Consider the following 17,121-nt stretch of genomic DNA (forward strand, 5'->3'; position numbering starts at 1 on the left):
TATTGCCTCACACTCCAGCTTACTATAATAAATTGTTTTCCTTCACACTCCAAATTTGTCTCCTTCCATAATTTTTCCCCTCTCTTCTATAGAGCTGCCCAAAGAATCTCTCTAAGGCAGAGGTCTAACCATAGCAAATCAAAAATCTTCAGCAACTCCCCTTTGCCTATCCTACAAAATGCAAACTGCTTAGCCTGGCATTTTTTTTTTTTTTACATTTTATAACTTTATTTAAATGAAGTTCAATTTAGTTTTCATCCACATTGACTGTCTGTCAGCTTTTGAAAGTGGTGACAGGCACATAAGTAACCAACATATACAGCTTTTTGGGCAAATCTTCATCTTCATTGCATTTCCTGGATAAACACACTAGGATACAGCATGGGACAGTCCTTATTCCTTTTTGGCCCAAACAGCTTTGTTGAATCTGGTGTCAATGCATACATTTGGAGTTCCCATTTCTTTCGTGGAAAATTTGCAGATTTCCTTTAGAGCCGGAGAAGCTCACTTTTTGAAACCTACTCCATGAATCTTCTTGTGAATGTTGATGGTATACTCTCTGATCACCACCTCATTGATGGCAGAATGTCCTTTTTTTTTTCTCTCCACCTTTCTTTGCGGGAGTTATTCTGCCCAGGACCAGGTCAGAAAGGAAGGGTGAGAGAATTGTCTAGCCTGGCATTTTAGAGTCCTCTAAAATAAGGCTCTGAAGCACCTTTCCAGTCTCATTTCATACTAATCCCTGCCAAACTGCCCAACTAGCTATCCTTTGAACTTGATAATTTACCACCCCATCTCTCTGAATTCTCACAATCTGGTCCCTATGCCTGGAACACACTCACTCCTCATCTCTGTCTCTCAGAATCCTCTTTCTTCAGTTCTCAGTTGCCACCCCCACTATGAATAACCCATCTTGAACCCCAGAATTATTCCTTTCTCTCTTTAGTTTACCTTATATTCACTAATCTTGGTACATATTACACCCCCCGCACCGGTAGAAAGTAAGCTCCTTAAGAAATTGATTTATTTTTCTCTTTGTGTCTCTGTGTCCCTTGAACTAAACATATTATTGTGCATATAATGTGTTCTTAATAAATGTATGTTACATTTCATACTATATTCCATAATAAATTAAAAATTGTCACCTGAATATTAAAGTTTACATCATAAAAAGTAAAAGACAAGCAGATCATATACCCTTCACAGCTATGGCTAGGGGATGAATTCTTAGATAAAGCCTAGAGGCAATTACAAAAGATAAAATAGATCATTTTGATTGCAGGAAATTGAAAAGCTTCTGGATTTGAAAAAAAAAAACTGACCCATTTAGGATAAGAAGGGAAGTGGCCCAGGGAAAAAATTCATAAAGGTTTGCCATCCAAAAATGCATAGAAGATATAAACAACTTACAGAACTCTATAAGCCCAAAAGCCATTCTTCAATCAAGGTGTGCTCAAAGGATATGAATAAACAGTTCTTAAAAGAAGAATTACAGACTATTAATAATCATATGAAAGAATAAACATGCTCTTGGGGGAAATTTTTATTTGTATTTCTCTTATTATTAGAGATTTGTAGAAATCGCTGATAATAAGGGAAATGCAAATCTAAACAACCTCTCACACCCAGCAGATTGGCAATGGTGACAAAAGATGGGAATGGTTAATTTTGGAAGGGCTAAGGAAAGACAGGCACAGTAATGCATGGTTCCTAGAGCTGTGAATTGGTATGATCATGATCATACTGGAAAATAATTTGGAATTAGACAGATAAAGTGACTGGTGCTGTGAAGCACATACCCCAAGGAGGTCATTGACAATAATAACAACAACAACATTCGTAAAGCACCTACTATGTGCCAAGTACTGTCTTAAGCATTTTACAATGATCATCTCATTTGATCCTCACAACCCTGCGAGGAAGGTGCTATTCATTTTACAGATGAAGAAACTGAGGGAAACAGAGGTTAAATGACATGCCCAAGGTCAGATAGCTAGGAAGTATCTGAGGTGGATTTGAATTCAGGTCTTCCTGACTTCAAGCTCAGAGCTCTATCCACTATACCACCTAGCATATAAAAAGAAAAATTCCATGGGCATCAAAATATTTATAGCAATATTTTTCATGGTATCAAAGAACTGGAAACAAAATGGATGTCCACTGATTGGGGAAAGGATAAACAAATTATGGTACAGGAATGTAATGGAATATTACTGTAATGTTAAGAAACAGCAAACATGATAAATACAAAGATGCACAGAAGACATAAACTGATGCAAAGTAAAGCAAGCAGAGTCAGGAAAACAATTGATGCAATGATTGATACCGTATAAATTAAGAACAATCACAAAACAATCAAAAGTAAATGTGAAAGCATACAGGAATGGAAGGGAATAAGCATTTATCAAGTACCTGGCACAGTGCTAGGCACTGTGCTAAGCACTTTACAGATATTATCGAATTAGATCATCACAACAACCCTGGGAGATAGTACTATATTATTCCATTTTGTAGTTCAAGAAATTGAGGCAGCTGGACATTAAGTGACTTACCAATAGTCACACAGTTAGTGAGCATGTGATTTAAATTCAGATCTTCCTGACTCCAGGGCCAGCATTACATGTGCCTTGTCATTTGGCAGATAGGGAGTACACAGATGGGGAACATCCCAAAGAAATTTTTTTTCCAATATGTTGATCAGTTTTGCTGAACTTTTTTTCTCAGCATTAAAAAATAAAAAATTCTCCATTATGAGATGACACTGGTGGAAAGAAGGGATACAAGGGGAAACTATAACTACAGAAGTATAAATGCTACAAACCCCCCACATTAAAAAAATTTTAGTACACGGATGTTTCTTATTAAAATTCAACTTAACCACTATTTTGTCCTGTACATTGCTCTACTCAAATTTTGTACTTTGTGAAAACTTCTATCAGCTACTGCCCAGTGTCTAAAATGACTGCATTTGTAATCCTAGCCTTCAGATCATCCCAAGTTTGATGCAGACGTAATAGCTTTTGTGTGAACCTACAAGAAAAAGTCTAATGGAGATAGGTGAGGTGACCAATGCAGCCAAACACAAGGACCTCCTCTATCACTCCACTTGTCTGAGAAAGTGTCATCCAGAAACTATTTCACATGCAATGCATAATCGATCACAGGCTGCCCTCATCTTGTTCAAATTAAACTTTTATTATTCAAAATTCACAAAACTAAATGAGTATAAAATGTTCAAAGGATTTTTCATGAGTTTCTTTTTATATCCCCAATGTATGACACACAATAGGCACTTAAGACATGTTTATTGACTGACTGACTAAATGTAGCTTCTACACTTCTAAAGGTATTAAAGTTTAAAACTTTAAGAGTCTAAGACTTTTGGAACACCTTGTATAAAAACTAAGACATCAATGAAAATCTATTATTTTAAAAAATGCGTGCTGAATTGAAAGGGAAAGCCAAACTCTTTTAAGCAAAGCTGGCACAGGGCATTTGTATACCCTAGGTAGGCTGGAAAATTTCACTCCTGTGTTACTGGCCACAAGAAATGTGAAGGCTTTGATGTAGCCTATGATGACAACACAAAATGAATGCCTCTGTGTCACAGAGAGCAGAATTTCTGGCATTAAAGATAGATGAATTTATAAAAAGTAATATTGTGTCCCTAATTGCTCCCCATTTAATGTTGTGCCCCAGACATTTAGCTACTTTGTCTTCTCCTTAGTCCCAGCTCTGCCTCTGACTTCCAGAATTGGTAGTAATTGACTCTTCCCTCCTTCTTTTCCTCCATCCAAAAAAAAAAATGTATTTGTTAAATTCCTATTATTTGCAAAGCAATGTGATAGAGCTGAAGAGAATACAAATGCAATCCATGACCCAGAACCAAAACTCTGGGTTTATGTGAACTGAGTTCAATCTCAACAATTTAAACAATAATCACACTATTTTTTTGTGCTTCCACCCAAGGTTTCCCTCTGGAACATCAGAATTTGGGTCATGTCTAGGTCTTTGCTGAAAAAATGGAAGGGCTTTCAGGTTCCAAATGAGCACTTAGACCAACAAACACTCAAATGTAAGGGAGGAGATTTCAAGCCCTACCTCATTTAATGTGATCAGAAAATCCAGAATGTAATCGCAAGATGTCAAGTGTAAGAGAGGGAAGTTTGGTTCCTCCATCACCCAACCTCCATCATCCACCAGTCACAAAATTAATCAATCACTTAAACAGTGCCAGATTGTAATCACAAAGTAGTAGATGTTTAAGGAATTTTTTTACAACCTGCAACATGTGAAAAAAATCCAAAGGACGATAAGGCTTTGGTCGCTGGATAAAAAACAGCTGATACTGCACAGGAAACATCTTGTAATTGGCTGAGAAACTCAGATGTGCCTCTTGTCCTCTGTAGAAAAACATCAAGTCAGTTTGGGATTTCACCAATCCGTTGGTAGAAGACTCCAAGTATTAGTTTCAGAATTGAGGAGACCTACCCTTGTGCATGTTCCAGAAAGCAGAAAGGAGGTAAGGGGAGGAGGGAGAAAGGGACGTAATGAAGAGGAGATTTTTCTCTCCTTTCTTCCCCACCGTTGACTAGACCAGGGGTGGGGAACCTTCCGCCTCGAGGCCACAGGTTTCCCACCCCTGGCTAGGATATTAAGAATAGTAGTCAGTCACCCCTTTGGAAACTCAAATTGCAGGCTGAATTGCAAATTTAATGTGATACCACCTCCCAAAAAAGTGTAAACCCACATAGGATTCACACTCAAGTTAAGACAACTCTCCTTCCCCTGCTAGAGAGCACCCCACCTACCTCAGGGGTCCCCATACTTAAAATACTACCCTGGGCTTAAGACCACCTGCATGGAGGGAGCACTCAGGGTTGCTAGAGAAGAGCTGATCCCAACCCCAAACCCAACACAGGCTATGTAACACAGTACCAGTGATGTAGAAGCCCAGGTTTGCTTCTCTACAATATGGCTCTGTCTTTTACTGCTTCTTGGCTCAGGTTTCTACTGGTTCAATCCAATTCTTCACTTGGTCTAGAGTTCTGTGTTGTCAAGCAATTCCCCCTATGGACGTGGGAAACATTGTCTAAGGACTGGGTATTATCAAAGAGCCCCTACATTAGGTCCAGGCTCTGCCACTGCTGTCGGCTGTTATTCATACTGTTCCCAGCTTGGCCCAGTAACTCCTCCCCCTTTTCCACCCACTACCATTTCTGGGGTAACGTGGTTCTCTGATGTACGTAGTTCCCTGTAAGGACCTCATGTGGATGCATAATCAGAGTTCCTGTTTGTTCAACAGGCTTCTTTGTCTCCATCTTAAACAAGGGGCAGCTGGGTGATGCAATGGATAGAGCGCTAGCCCTAAAGTCAGGAAGACCTGAATTCAAATAATAAAAAAGCCAAATCCAAAGGCATAGCTCAGGAGTATGAACTGACCATGTATGAACTGAACAAATGTATGAACTGAACAAATCATCCTCAAATGTGATGCTAAAAGAGCCCATGATACCTCAGGCAAAACAAAGTAACCTTTCATCAAGAACATACCACCATACAAAAACAAAGGCTTCATGGGAACCATTTTAGCAAAGTTTCATGAAGGAAGTGGCCTCCAAAGGAAAGGAAAGACCAACAAATGGACATGAGAGGTCCATTTCAGGGAAGGAGGAGCAAAGGCACAAAAAGAGAGAAGACAAGAAGTGAACTGGGTCTCTGCTTTAGGAAGGAAGGAAGTGTGAGTTAGAATTGAGTTAGAAAGAGCAAACAGGTAACTAATTCTTCCTTTCTATTGCTTGATTTAAGGCAGGAAGCGAACTTAATACAATCACCTTATCTTTTTTTTCTGAGAAGAGAATCCATCCTTTCTTTAATAAACATTTTTTTTTACTTGCCTCTTATTTTCTAAGAGCGCTCAGCTAAGTCACACAGGAGGAAATTTTTTAAATGAATGACAGGTTCCTTGCCCTCATTGTGATTAAAATCTATTAAGGAACACATGTAAATAATCAGCACAAAAGAGAAAGTGAAAAATGTAGAAAGTACAAATAGAAGTGTAAAGAAAGGATCAAAGGAAGGAAAAATTGTTTCCAATTCCCTTTTCCTTTTTTTTTTTAATTGAGGCTTTCTGACTCTAGAATTCTAGGAGGAAAGGGAGTTAGTTTGTCTTCAAGTTTAAGGGTGTTATTAAATTACATGTGTAAGGTATTGACCCTTTCATATGGAAACAGATTGGTTGATGAGAAGAGCAGAAAAAAAGAACTTTTGCATATGGAAAAAGTACGAAATCAGCTTGAAAAGAAATACAATTTCTTGTACAAACTGTGAAGGGGAGTCAGAGACTATTAGAAGGACCATATGGAGAACTGCCCTTCAGATGCATGTACCCAGAGGACCCCTCTGAGGGCAGTGGAATGGCTGAGGTGACAATGGTTCCAGAGCATTATGGTGCCCCAGCTTATTTGCATGTGGCTATTTTTAGAGTTTTAAAAGTTATTATAACTGACAAAGTTGTAAATCAAATACCTGGCAACTATAGGATAATTAAAAGGGGACTGTTGTATCCATGACTGACAAAAGATATTTCTCTTTCATTTTATCTCATACGGTAAAGGAGAGTCACTAGCCATTAGGAGGCTTTATTCAAGGCACTGAGTGGCAGAAAAAGTCCAGTGTGAAGAGGCTGAAAGTAAAGGAGTCAGCAAGAAAGTAAGCTAACAGAAAGACATCAGCTTGATGATCCCGGCACCTGCTGTTTGTTTGAATAAAGGCTGGAAGGCATAGGAAGAGGGAATTCTACTGCAATTATCATTAATGTTACAAATGAATTATTGAGGTGGCTAGGTGATGCAGTAAATAGAGCCCACAGCCTGAAGTCAGGAAGACCTGAGTTCAAATCTGATCTCCAACACTTACTATGTGACCCTGGGCAAATCACTTAACCTCTGTCTGCCTTATTTGCCTCATCTGTAAAATGGGGATCATAAGAGCACTTACCTCCCAGGGTTGTTGTGAAGATCAAATGAGTTAATATTTGTAAAGCATTTAGCACAGTATCTGGCATGTAGTAGATGCTGTATAAATATTTATTCCCTTCCCTTCCCTATTAACTTATTGCTGTCTAGTACCATCCACAAACTGAAATGGAGACAAGGAGGGGACCTCTCAGAGGTGCCTGGTTGCTGAGAGGGAGACAGAAGGGCAAAAGACAGGCTCTGCAACTACTGCACAATTAAAAGAGAAATGGAGCTGAATGAATAAATGACTAAATAAAGCATTTATTAAGCATTTATTGCGTACAAAGCCCTATACTAGGCACCGGGGATACAAATGGAGACACAAGACAGTCCCTACTCTCCAGGAGCTCCCATTCTATTAGGAGAAGCAACACACACAAAAGGTTTCAACTACAAGTCAAATGGAAAGGTCCCATGATTCTTAGGGTAGAGCAGCAAAGCAAATAATAATGCCGCTTCTTTAATGATATTTCCACTGATAAAATCATATTGGTTTCTGATGATGAACCATTTGATGGTTGCAAAGATGCCAGTGGCAAGAATTTTCTTTTTGAGTCTTTAATAGATGAGGCTATAACATCTTCAGGAGCAACTCTACATCTCCATAGGGACTGCTTCCCTGGATGAAAGCTGTGAGCAGTGGGCTGGACACATTGCTATTCCAAATGCTCTGGAGTTCAGGGTTCTAGGCTATCTGCATCAAGCTCTGAGGGGAGAGGATAGTCAAGGTGGTGATGGTGCTGGAACTGGTTTGAATTGCCTGGCATATCCTGTATCTCTCTCAAAGAATCATGCTGCTTCAACCAGGCTAGCTGACTTGTCCTATGAGTAGCAATTGGCTGGCAGTTGTTGGGGCACAGCCATCCCCCTCTCCATAGGAACAGACTGGACAAAGTAGAATCCTGTTAAGTAAAAAACTGTCTGGTGTTGACTTTTGGGTTTGCCTAAAGAGTCAATCTAAAAAGTTTTGCTATAAGCACTGCTGTACTCCAAGTATAGGCTTGGAGCTAATTGAACAAAGCAGAATTTCCTGCTATTTGTAGGCCTGAGGAACTTGGCAGTCTCTGGCTTAAAGGACCCACTTGTCACTAAAAGAACATAATATTTTTCTCAGCACTATATCGAGAGTGGTACTAAGTGAAAAAAAGCTTGTCACTGCTTCATTGGCTATACAGCAGAAGGGGGAAAGCTTTGTCTAGCAGCGAGGACCAGAAAGGGAACAGCTGACGGAGAAGCCAGTTTCATGTGGTACAGTGTGCTCCCAAAAGAACCAAGAACACCAAAGCATGAAATCCAGAGCTGTGACTTTCCCTGAGCACATGGGTTTTTCCACTCATGTGATTCTCTCCCAGGTCTCTATAAGGGTATACTCACTTTCCCCACATGGACACTATGGACATTAGTGGGAGTGCATTATTCAGGTTTATAGATGGACTCTGATGTTTGATTATTCCTGAATTTGTTTTAAGTAACTGTAGTGGTTATTCTAGCTTCTGCTTTATCTTTAAGGAAATATTTTATGTTCGAGAGTTAATGGTGTCATCATTGTGACTGACTGATACATAAATGTGAAGCACACTAATGGGGGCTTAGAAGCTAGAGGGGCAAATGTTAAGAACATAGTTATACATGGAGACACACATAATGATGTTATTCTTAGAACCCTGAGAAAGTTTGAGATATCTGCATGGTTGTGCTCTCTCTCTAGTAACCCCAAACCTGCCAGTGGCAGGTCAGGTTGGGATGAGGAAGCCTGGCCAGATAGCACGATTGAGTAGCCACATCTAGCAGGGTCTTACCCTTCTGGTGCTTAATAAATGTTTATTGGCTGACTGCCTCACATTTCATCTTGAATTTGTATATTGCATTCAAGAGAGATTAATTCTAGATACATACAATAAATTTGTTAGGATAGTCTACAGAAATAATGCATATTCAGGACATGACACATGAGAAATGTAAACCATGTAACTAGTGCTACATATGTTTGTACGTATGGTATGATGGAGTCAGGAGAGACCTGTCACTTTAGTTTCCTCATCCATGCAAAGCCCACTCTGGATTTTAGTTTCTTCATCTGTACAATGGAGATAGTTAGGTGGTTCAGTAGACAGAGTGCTACACCTGGAGTAAAGAAGACCTGAGTGCAAATCTAACCTCAGACATTTACTAGCTACATGACCCTGGGCAAGTCACTTAACCTGTTCACTAATCCGCTGGAGGAGGAAATGGCAAATCACTCCAGTGATTTTGTATTGTAAAAAGTATCTTTGCCAAGAAAAGAGGGTCCTGAAGAGTCAGACTACTGAACAATAAAATCTATACAGTGAGAGGACCTATGAGGTCCCTTCTAAATCTAAATCTATTATCCTGTGACCTATAAAAATGGGAAAATAATGTCATAGAAGGGCTCTTGTAATGAAAATGTTTCATAAACTCTAAAACACTATAAGAATATGAGGTGTCATTAACTAGAATTTGGGGAAAACAAGGCATTCTACCAAAAAAATTGTAATTCCCTAGATCATTGAAGTGTTCTACTTTAAGCAACAAAACTTATTTGTATTTTCATTATTTTGGAGAAAATATTTCTTAAAAAAATTTTCCAGCATTTTATAGTTTTATGAGATTCCAAAGATATTGTAAGAGCAGGGTCAACAGGACTTGGCAATAAAACTGACTGGATGGGGTAGGGGGAGCCCCAAGGAGAAGACAAAACCAAAAATCCACGGAAGTTTAGAGCTTACCATTTAGAGCCTGGCATTGCTGCTGCTCTAGGTGTAAGCTACAAATACAGAGAAGTGAAGGCCTGGCCAGATTTTACTTTCTTCTGCTAAAAAAAGGAGGGGGGGAGGAAAGAGAGGAGAACAGGAACTGAATAAGATAACAGTCTTGCAAACAAGCACCATTTGCAAAATAACTCAAATTGGCCTTCTCTGTGTGAGCAGTTTTCCCAGGGCCAATGGTTATTTATAAAACCATTGTAAAACTCTGGCTTCTCAAGTGAAAGCCAGAAAGAAAATCACCGTGATTGGGGTAAGGAACGTGGGCAGATTTCCCCACCAGGAGCCAACCCACTCTCCCTTCCCTTGAACCCCAAGGTGACCCCATGCTACACAGTCAGGCAGAACTGGGAATACCAGCAGAGAAAGATTTTAAGCCCTCCAGGATCCTTTACATACACTCTCACACTCCCCCTCATTCTATTGTTTCAGAAATATTGAGGAATAATGGCTTTGGGCATTCTAGAGGTCCCCCAAGACAAGTGTTTCATTCAGAGGAGACTTTCAGTTTATCATTGATATTTAGCCCATCTCTGCCTCAGAGCATCCATTATCAACTAAATTTGGAGCACCTTTTTCCTCTCCAAGAGCAAACAAAAGGTGGGTCCCCACTCCTCTGCATCAATTCCACCCCCAACCTGGGGCTGGCAAAGCACTTCACTAGTTATCTCCTTTTGATTTTGTTGATTCAATCCCCAGGGTAGATGCTATTATTGTCCCCATTTTATTGAAGAAGAAAACTGAGGCTGAGGGAAGTTATGGGGGACTCAAGAGGCTATTATTTCCTTTGCTGTTGTCCAGACACTTTAGTCTCATCCTCTTTGTGACCCCATTTGGGGTTTTCTTGGCAAAGATACTGGAGTGGTTTGACATTTCTTTCTCCTTTTACGGATGAGGAAACTAAAGCAAACAAAGTTAAGTGACTTGCAGAGGGTCACATAGCTAGTAAGTGTCTGAGGCCAGATTTGAACTCCCTGGAAAGGAATTCTTGCCCAGCCTTCACCTCTGTGTGTGTTTGCGTTTTAAATACCATCTTAATTATTCAGGCTGACCACCTAAGCTCAGGGTGGCCTGTTTGGGCTCTAAGGGGCTGTATCCACTTTTGATGGGCAGTAAGGACAGCCTGGGTAAAAAAAGGCAAAGGCATCCTAACAAAGTGGGGAAAGGACTGGACTTGGGAGTCATAGAAAGAGCCCTAGAGACCATCTACTCCAACCTTCTCATTGTCAATTCAGCTCAACAATCCTTTATTAAATATCTACAATGTGCCAGGCACTGGGGCTAGGTGCTTAGAGACGCACACACACACACACAAAATAGAAAATGAGGCCAAGAAAAATTAAGTGGCTTGCCTAACTCCCCTAATTACAAAAGTTTTCTTCCCCACACTACTGTGTTACCTTTTATAAATCTCTGCATCTGTTTCCTCATCTGTAAAGTGGGTATAATACTACTTGCACAATACACTTTGGGGAATCGTTGTAAGGTTCTGATAAGACAAGGCATGTAAGATACTGGACAGGCGAGGCAACTCAACACAGTGGAAACAGGATTGACCTTTCAATCAGAAGATCTTTGGAGTGCTGGCTCTGTATTTACTTGTCACAGGCAAGTCAACCTATGGGCCCAAATTTCTGGGAGTATACTTGGACTGCCCCTACAAGGTTGTGAAAAGGCAAAGCCTTCAGGAAACAGTAAAACTAAGCAATTTCTCTTAATAGTTCGTTACGCTCATGGTAGCCATGTAACTTTGTGCCACCCATTGCCACACACACTATACCCCTTCCTCCCCACCAAAAAATCCCCCACACTTTCCAGGGGAATCTACCATTTAATAGGAGCTATCTAGAGGACCCAGACTATGACAGTGTCCACAGCACAGATTCACCAGGGACCTCCTGGAAAGTGGGGTTTGGGGTTTTTGTTTCTTCTCCCCCCTCCCCAACTCTCCTTTTGGTTAATTCAGGGGACTTTGTAGCAAGAGAGGGAAGGTTAAGACAAAGGAACTTTCTTGGGTCTGATTAAAAATCTTTTGTATACAGTAGAATAAGCTCAGTTTTGTCCGTCTTTCTCTTTTACCACTTAACTTCTATTTAAACCTGACTGGAATTAATGCCTGGTTTATTCCTGGAAACTGAAGACTCTCTCTCCTTGGCCTTCAACTCTGGTTGTGTTTGTTTTTTAAATGCAACCATCTTAATTAGCCAGGCTGACCATGTAGACTCAGGGTGGCCTGCCTGAGCTCTAAGGGGCAGTATCCATCTTTGTGGACACACACTATATGATGGGCAGTAAGAACTGCCTGAAAAAAAAAAATGTCAGACAAATCAGCACCCTGGGAACACAAAGATTCAGAAGACCTCAGAAGCCTGAGAATCAGGGAGAGGCTTGTATTCTGTGTGGCCTTTAGAGACTCAAGGTCCCAGGGACAGAAAGTTGGCTCTCAGCCAAAGGCACCTTTATCTCAAGAAAGACATGGGGGATGATGCAGGGAACTACCACTACATGACATGCACAAAAGATCTGAAGGGAGGAGGGAGGGAATGTACAGTGTGTGGGTGGTTTCCTGTTGGGATGTGTTTTTCGCTGTTTTCTTTATCGTCTATTCAGTGTTGTAGAATTACTCTGTCCTAGGCTGGACAGCCGGACAATAATAACAATTGGCATTTCTATGGCTATTTAAGGTTTGCAGATTGGTATGTAAAGTTGCCTCCCAAGGACCCTGTAATTCACACAAGGATTATCATCCCCATTTTACAGAAGAAGAAACTGAGACTCCAGGAGATGAAGTGATTTGCCGATAGCCACACAAGCTATTGAGTCTTATGAGCAGGATTTGAACCTAGGTCTCCCCATTCACCAGACCAGATTGCCTCCCATCCAGAAAAAAAAAAAAAAAGAAAGAAAGAAACAACCCAGCTGGAATGCCCACATGGCTCTTTCTAGTCCAATGTGTAAAACTGATCCTGTCAAGTTTTACAGCCCCATGCTAAAACTCAAAGCACGTACCTTATTACTGACACCAGGTGGTATTTATTTGCCAGGCTTCTCCAGTCTGCCTCACATTTTTCACGTGTGTGTGTTACCCTGCAGTGTTTCAGCTTTCCTCAGGCCCTTAAATGCTAGTAAACATCCAGTCCAATTCAGACCTGGGAAGTGTTGAGCATTTCGTCTTTTTTAGGATCTCACCCTGGCTAATGTCATTTTCATCTCTATTTCATTCTTGCCCAGAAGGAAGATGATGATCCTCTTTGTTCCAGAAAAAAAAAATCTCCCAAAACAACAAAAAACCTGTTGTTTTCATTTTCATTATTTTAATCATTAGCATGACCAGTAGGAAAAAGGAGATCGTGCCATGTTGGATCTCTAAACACAAGACAGTTCCTACGACCTATTCTCCATAGGTAGGTGAAAACTAGTCTCCTAAACAAAACTGGAACCATGAAAGGTGGGGTAACAATGGCCTTACTTTCCTCTGGCCCAGAATCCCAAAGAATTCTCAGTTTTCTCCCAGACTAGTGAGCTTACCAGGTTCTACCTTTTGGAATGCTAGTGAATGATCCTTCTTACATTAAAAAAAAGAAGAATATAGCTTTTGAGCCTCCAAAAACAGAAACAAAAAAGAGACTTTCAAGATTCAATTTAATATTATGCATAATGTATTAATTTAATTCAAAGGTAAATAGCAGTTATATGATGGACAAAAGATTGATATACAAACCACTGATAGGTATAACTAGAGTGAATTGATTCTGTAATTCTTATGAACCAAAAAGAAGAGAACACAGGCAAGAATTTTCCATCAGACTGTATTTGTCATCTCCTCTTTTCTTGTCTATCTGTATCCCTTCTTCCTCTCTGCCTCCCTATCTCCCTTCTCCAATCCATCCTCCACACAGCAGCCAGAATAATCTTCCTAACACATAGACAGGTCTAATCATGGCATGCCCACACTCAAGAAATTTCAGTAACTACTTTCCTGTGGTCTATCATATAGGCTACAAATTCCTTGGCCTGGCACTCAAAAGCCCCCATCAGAGACTTTAACCTATATTCCCGGTCTTATTCTACCTTCCTGCTCTCTCTCACTCTAGGTTCCAACCAAACTTGCAGTTCCTTGAAACAGATACACCTTCTGCAACCTACATCCATTGGTACAGGACACACCTCATCCCCTATTCCTGCAAGCACTCCCTCTTCTTTGCTGCCTTTCAGAATTCTTCCCTACTTCAGTTTCAGAGAGACCTGGGAAGACTTGTATGTAATGATTAAGAGTGAAGTGAACAGAACCAGGAAAATCATTTATATAATAAAAATACCATAAAGATAAACAATTCTGAAGTCTTAAGAACTGATAAGTACAGTGGCTAACCATGATTCCAGAGTGTTGATGATGAAATGTGCTACTACCTTCCTCCTGACAGAGATGTGATGGACTCAAGATACAGAATGAGGCATGCATTTTTGGACATGACCAATGTAGGAATTTGTTTTATTTGCTTGGTCATATTATTGCAAGGTTTTTTGTTTGTTTGTTTTTTCCTTCTTTTGTTTGTTTTTCACCTTGGGTAAAGGGTTGTGGGAAAGAGAAAAAATAAGTCCTTGTTAATTAAAAAGATAAAATTAAAATTTAAAAAAAAAAATAATAATTCTTCTCCTCTTTCCAGGACCATCTCAAATCTGTGCTGCCTCCTCACTGAAGCCTCTCCTGGCTCCTCCTAGCTGAAAGTGATCCCCCTCCCCCCCCGAATTTTCCTCAAACACTTTAAATCTTCTTTACCCACTGACATGTATCTGTCTCCTCTTGAGGCCTCTGCATCCTGGGCCATCACTAGCAGTCCTGTCTTGCCATTGGACTCTGATGCCTGGAGGAGAGAGTGAGGCTGATGACTTTGCACAGCTCTGCCTCAGTTAAATCCAATTCACTTTCCCTCACGATGTCTTTGGTCCTCTTTGAGAGCTAAGGATGAACAGCACTCTCCCTTAGAACATCTTTATCTATGTCCACAGGAGCCATGAGCTCCTTGAGGATAGCCAGTGCCTAACCAGTGTCCTTCACAGAGTAGGAGTTTAAATGTTTGTTGGATTCAATTGCATTTTTACTATGTAAAGACAGCTTGATTGCACATAGCTCTTTACGTGTTGTTTCTCTTCCCCCTCCCCCATTAGATGTTAAACTCCCTGAGGGCAGGGACTGGCTTTTTCTTGTTTTTTAATCCCCAGAGTTTGGCACAGTGCCTAGCATGTGGCAGACAATGTGTATTGCATGCTTCCCCATTCAAGCGCAATGAAAAGCATGTTGGATTTGGAGTCAGAGAACCTGGGTCTATGACCTTGGACAAGTCCCTTACCCTCGATGAGACTTCGTGGCCTCAAACATAAAAATTAAGGGGCTGGATTAAAAGACCTCCAAGAGCCCTTCCATTTCCAATCCTTGGATCAATGGAAAATTCTGCCCATGCATCTGCCTTTAAAGACAGACACATACACACCCAAAATGAGTATTTGATAGTTTCTTGTGTGTTGCCTAACTATACTGGAATCAAATCTGCCTGTAAGCAAGATAGGAAGAGCAGGAGCAGAATAGCAGCAGTGAAAACGGGGAAGGAAAGAGAAAGAAAAAACCCTGGAAAATGGCATCTCCTGTCTCCGCATAGCCCCCTCCGAGCTCGCTGCCCCCTCCCTCTGCAAAAGATGAATTTAAACATGCAGGTGGCCTTGCTTGATTGGTTAGCCCTGTGTCAGCGCTGACCCTCTAGTGACCCTAGTCCTGCTGATCCCAGGGATTACCCTGCACACTCCAGGGTGGAGCTCTGAATCTGGGAGGCTTTGGCTCCGGGCTCTCTCCTCTTGGCCCCGACAGGCTGTGAACCTATAGGTCTGAGGGCAGCTGAGTTGACTCCCATTGTCCTTTCCTGACCTCCATCTAATCACAGGGAGGGCGGTTTAAAGGACTGATTTACAGTCCGATCAGCCCAAACCTCGGTTTTTGTCACGAGCGATGGAGCCAGGTGAGCCTGACAAGGCAGGCTCCCGGGGCACCCCCCTTCAATGATGAAATATGGCTGGGGGGTTAGCCCCCACCTGCTCAGTTTCAGTCTCAGGCTGAGTACCCAGCCATCTGCAAAAGGGCTTTTCTCCTCTTCCTCCTCCTCCTTCCTTTTCTCTCCTTCCTCCTCCTCCTCCCTCACCTCCTCCTCTTCTTTTCCTCCCCCCTTCTCTTCCCCTCCCCCTTCTCCTCTTCTCTTTCTCCTCTTCCTCTTCCTCTTCACTAATAATTAATGAGAAACAGCTGTACATTTGAAGTGGGAATCCTGGATCTGGCATTTAATACCAGTGTGACATTGGGCCAGTAAATTCAGCCACTCAGAGTCTCAGTTTCTTCATCTGTAAAAAGGGGTTGTTTGACTAGATGAGCTTTAAAGCCCCTTCTGTTGCTAAGCCCCAAGATCTCCATGAGTGGGGGCGTGGGCCAGTGGGGAGGAAGTGGAAATTAAAAGGCCTTTTAGCTTAGTGCTGGAGTACCCTCTTTCCACTTCCACTTTTTGTTTGTTACCTGTGGACATTTCAGCTTTCCAGCTCCTGGAAGGCAAAGTGGGTCCCTAAGGGAAAGTTTCTGTCAAAAACTAAGACTAATAGCACCTTAAGGTTTGCAAAGCCCTTTTCTTCTGGGGAGAGGGCTATTACTATTACAACCTCCATTTTGCAGGTGAGGAAACTGAAGCTAAAAGAGATTAAGTGACTTGCCTGGGGCGAGCATACAGCTATTAAAAGTGTCTGCATTTGAACTCAGGTCTTCCAGACTACAGTCACTGCCACTTAGCTGCCTCTTATCCCCATTATCTGAGTTGAGTTATGGGGTTGAGTTAAATGAACTCTCTGCTCCATTAGTGACTCATCCCATAGCCCAGGGTAAATCTCTTTAGATCTTACAGAGTCGTCTTCTGTGAAATAGGGATAGTCATAAGGTCACCCTCTTCTTCCTTTTCCTCCTCCCTTCTCCCCCTGGGGTACTTTGGGGATGAACTAATAAATGGCTTTAAAGTGTAATGAGACCAGAAACAAAAGGCCACGATGAGGCTGATTACATATCTCTACTACTCCATTCCTTCTGTGATGGCCCGCCTTCCCTGGATTCCTGAGGTCACAGAACTCACTCCCCCACTCCCCCATCCCCCACACACACACACCTTTTTTCTGCCTGTCCAGTTTGCCAGGACTACCACACCCAACCTAAGCAAGGGGTGCCCCACCACCACCCCAATAAAAGAGAAGTGGGAAGCCTTACTAGGGAAAAGACTAAAGGCAAAGAAACAATG

At 41.3% G+C, this 17,121-nt stretch overlaps 1 pseudogene; it reads right to left on the reverse strand.

The window, feature by feature from the left end:
• Positions 1 to 274: 274 nt before the first annotated feature.
• LOC114052745 lies at positions 275 to 15,708 on the reverse strand (annotated as a pseudogene).
• Positions 15,709 to 17,121: the final 1,413 nt, after the last annotated feature.

The sequence above is a fragment of the Vombatus ursinus genome, unplaced genomic scaffold (assembly GCF_900497805.2).
Source record: "Vombatus ursinus unplaced genomic scaffold, bare-nosed wombat genome assembly UNPS02014809.1, whole genome shotgun sequence".
Classification (NCBI taxonomy): Eukaryota; Metazoa; Chordata; class Mammalia; order Diprotodontia; family Vombatidae; genus Vombatus; species Vombatus ursinus.